The following is a 4707-nucleotide window of genomic DNA, read 5'->3' as shown; positions in this document are numbered from 1 at the left end:
GTTTTCTAATAAGCTCTTCTAACACCTAATAAAATCAGTCCTTTTCCCTTCTACTTACCTCCCCCTGCTGCCATCGCTATTACCTAGACAAGAAAAATACAGAGCACGGGGTCCTGCAGGCTGAGGTTTTAGTGACTGATTTCAACCGACGTGAGCAGAATCGGCAATAAACTTCAATGTCATGGTATTTTGATTCCTCCTTCTTCCTTACTGCGTGAAATATCTGAAGCGGCCAAACGCCAAGGAGCGAGAGGAATTCTTTGGGGTCGCATCGCCAAAAATGAAACTAAGAAAGGAGCCATTTCCAGAGAGGGAGATGCAGTCAGCTGTGCAATAGTTATCTGTAATAGATGGCATCTCTCACTGACGTGATCTCTATTATCCTCCTATCTCAGCATCTCGCAGCCTTTAATGGATTCTTCCCTCCAGCATCTTTGCGAGACCGTGCCATTGTCCTATATGCATGTTACCAACTTGGACCAGAATCACCAGCAAGCCAAGACCCGGCTCCCCAAACCTCGGTTGGCACCCAGTTCCCACTGGTCACAGTCTAAAAAATCCATCGGTAAAGTGGGCACTACACTATTTAACTCTGAATTTACTTGTGAAGGTAGATGAAATGTGCTGTGACCACAGAGAGGCAAACAAATCTCGTAAAACCCAAGTTTGTTATTTCCTGCTCTGCTTTCAAAACAAAACACAATAATTTTAGCAGACAATTAAACTCCCTGATTTCCAAGGGAGGCAGGCACACAAATACTTTTGAGGATCTGAGCCCACATGATTATGTAAGGAATTAGCAGGAGGGAATTAACCCAATCGCTGGAGCATCCTCGTGGAGAGGATCTCATCCACACTCGGGGCTGCTGTACGGGAACATGCCGGAGCGAAATATAAAACCCAGAAATACTCAAAATTTAAATCAGGGAAGTGCCAGAAAATGTCACAATGGTGCTCCAGGTCAGGGGAACAGCTGGTCTGACCCCACTCTACCTCCTGCCTCACCACCGTGCTGCCTCTACTCCCCGAAGCCAGCAAAGACAAGCCCAAAGTTGCACGTACCCCTTGTGAGCACGCGGGACCTCCGCGCAGGGCAGAGCCGCTGCTGCTGCCTGCGGAGCCCTCTGTGCATAGATACCGGCTCTGCGTCGGGGCAGAGAGTCCCGAGGCACCCACGGGAAATTTGGCAAGGGGGCCAGGGGTGCCAAATTGCCAGCCCCACTCCGAGCAGCCGCGGGGATGCGGGGATGAGGCGGCACGAGTGCAGGATTTCCACGACTCGGCAAGGATCTCGCATTCTTCCCGCCGCCCTGGGGCTGTTATTAAATATGCTGTCATATCAAAACACAACTACTTTAAAAAAATAATAATAATAAGTAGAAACGAGCGGGATTCGGGGAAGTGCTGAGGAAGGTTGTGGGCCTGATCCTGCTCTCCCTCGGGCCGGGGTAACGAGGAGCATCGGGTGAAGCCCCTGGGAAGGCAGGTCCGCGGCGGGCTCCTTCCTTCCAGCCTGGGTGGGACAGAAGGGAGATCTGGCCCTTTTCCCATATTTAGTGCTGTCACAGTCGAATTTATCACGCTGAAACCGGTGGAGTTGTTTGCAGGAGCGAGGACGGCGGCGGCAGCGGCAGCTCTGGCAGTGCAGAAGACGGCTGGGGGGAACCAGCCCTCCCTGCCCGGGATGGATGCAGCTCCCAAAAGCCGAGCTGGCAATAAAAGCATACCTTTCCCGGGCAGGCAAAGGCTGCCTGAACTGTCACTTAAATTGAAACCTTCTGCAGTCGTATACTTCACCTGATGTTTAATGATTCACCTCTTAAGCAGCCCACTTGTACCTTTGTAATCTTTCTGAAGGTTAACTTGTTGATCCTAGAAACTTGTCTGGAGAGAGCCAGGCAACTTGCAGGGAGGCTCAGAAGAAAAAAAAAAAAGTATGGTGTTTTCTGATGAAAAGTGTTTTTCTTGAGGGAGAGGGAAGGAGAAATAAATTGCAAAATTCAGAATAGCCGATGAGACTTTGGAAAGAAAAAAGCAAAGAAGGGGGAAAAAAAAAAAAAAGAATTGTCCTTAAAAAAAGGAGTAGCTGGGGGTGGGGGGGAGCAGTTGGGCTTACTTTCCAGCTCCTGGGAGACGTTTTATTTCTGCTTTATAGGAATTAAAAATATATTTGTCATTTAGCAGATTAAATAAAAATAATCCTAGAGTTAGATTATTTTTAGGACATTAAGAGTTACATTCTGATGGGTAATAATCTATTTGTAACACTGTAATGGAGTAACTGGCCGTTTCATACAGCTTCAAGATCGATCCTTCCCTATCTGCCATGTACCTATGCAAATAAATATCCTGTTCGATTCGTGTCCATGTCGTAGAATCTGCCTGCTTCTTTCTTACTCCTTTAATATTTAATTATTTAAAACAAGGAGAAATCCCACAGGGAATTTTTGTCTCCAAAAAAATAGCTGACATTCTTGTCATTTGAGAGTAACAAAAAAAGATGAGAAAATCAAATTCTTTTTAAGTCCTAAAACTGAAACTCAAATAAGAAGGATGAGGAGAAAAACTCTTAAAACCCAGAAACCAAGCTTCCCCCTGCTTTCACATGAATATTCTGTTTTTTTACTGTAGCTATTCATAGTCGTACCTAAATGTAGTCTATAAATCTACTAATATATTATTTAACACTCTAACTACTGGTATAAAAAATTATAAAATATTCTGTTGGCAATACATTTAATTGAATTCTTTTCACAGACAGCTTGTTATTGCCAGACATGCTTTTAGAGATAGTACAGAGAAATAAAAGAATTTCAGGAGGCAGTAAAACAAATAATTACCATTTTCACCATTACTTCTAGATACCCTCCCATCCCGTCACGAAATGCTTTAAGTCTAAATCAAAGGGTTTCGGCGAGCAAAATTGTACAGATCATTTCAAAGAATATAAAAATTACGTTGATGTTTTATTTGAAGAGAGAAATTGAAATTCACGTAGCACTCTACCGGCTGAGACATCCGAGGAGTTATTAAAAAAAAACCCAAACAACACAGTGTTTTAGCCTGAACTTTAGAGGCCTGTTTCAAAATGATCAGGATCGATGCAAATCCCTCTTTTAATTTCAACGTGCTTGTGCCCATAAAACTTTGAGGCATCATCCTTCTTCTTAGGCTGTCTTCTGCTTTTTAATATCAGGGATCTGCAAGATTCGCTGAGGCATGAGTAATAAATAATACTATTAACCATCCAAAGGCAAGCACTGCCTTTATTCCTTTTTTTTATTTTTTTATTTTTCCCAACAAAGCAACCACTTTCACATTAGGTTGGAACTACTTCAGCATAAGTCCTTATCAGGAAAGTATCTGTAGGGGTTAGTGAAGGTTTTTTTTTCAATCTTGACAGCTGAAAGCTGACAGATCTGCCGAAAAGGAAAGAGGTCAGTGGCGCTGCTCAGCCACGGGCCAGGGATTTTCAGCTTCCACGGGTCACACGCTTCATATTTTCACGGGTGCCAGAATGACAAGATTTGGGGACAAGCAAAGGAGCGGGCTGGGGATGCTGGCTGGGCGAAGGCTGCCCCACCGCCTGCCCTGCCAGCGGGCTCCGCACCCGGCACAGGCCCACCGAGGCACTGCCAGGCTTTGGTCCATAACTGGTTAAAAATTGATTGGGACCGGGGAGGGGTGGGAGGTAATTATCTGTGGCTGGAAAACCTCTGGATGGAGTTTCCCTTTTAAATCAAAGATGGGGCAGAGATGGCACAGGGCTGTCAGTGCTCAGTGGGACAGGGGACGATCCTTACGCGCCTCCCGGTAACTGGTGTTTACTCATCGGCAGTGTTTGGGAGATTAGGCAGGCAGACGGGCAGATATCTCCCTCCTTCGCCTATGTGGGAGGAAAGTCATTTTTGACAGGCAAGTCTGCACTGTCTCCTGGCAGGGAGAGCCAAGCAGATATGCCAGTTATTTGGGCAATTTTGCAGGAATATTATCCTGGGGTTTTATCTGAGCACGGCGCAGACGCGCAGCCCTCCATCATCGGAGCAGTTCTTCTCGCGGGGTGTTGGTCCGACTGATTTGTTACCCCAAACAGGGTGTCTGCACATGGGACGGAGGTGACAACGTGCTCTGGGGCAGTCCGGGGAGCTGCACTGTTGCACGAAGGCACTGTGGGTCGGCCGGCCAGCCGCACACCCCTCGGCAGCCCTTGGCTGTCCCTCCCTCCATCTGTCTCTCTGTCCCTCTGGTCCTGTCTTCTGGGGCGCCCCGTGCCCCCCCCCCAACCACACCAGTGCAGCTCCAGATGCCGGCAGATGCCGAGTGGTACCTACGGCCATCTAAAACCTCTGCACGAGGCATGATGGGAACAACACAAATTGGGCCGGGGGCTTGCAGGTGGGCTAGTGGCCGGTGGGCTGACTTGGAGCCGGGGCGGGCGAGGTACGGGCAGGTGTGCCCAGGCATGCCAGGCTCTGCCACGACATTCAAGTTTTTCCACTCCCAGTCCTTTCCCTCGCAGTAAGGACCGAGTCAGATCACAAACACTCCAATTAAAACAAAAACAGAAGGAAAAAAGAAAAAAAAAATAAGAAAAGAAAACAAGAAAAAGGAGCCCCGATGAGCATCGCAGCACCGCACTCCCTGCCGCTTCCATACGCCCGGCTGCTGCTCCCTCTTCTCCTCCCAGCCGGAGTCCATGCCTCTTCC

Source organism: Charadrius vociferus, unplaced genomic scaffold, assembly GCF_000708025.1.
Source record: "Charadrius vociferus isolate BGI_N301 unplaced genomic scaffold, ASM70802v2 scaffold214, whole genome shotgun sequence".
Taxonomy (NCBI): Eukaryota; Metazoa; Chordata; class Aves; order Charadriiformes; family Charadriidae; genus Charadrius; species Charadrius vociferus.
The sequence above is the reverse complement of the archived record's forward strand: the minus strand, read 5'-3'. Positions refer to the sequence as shown.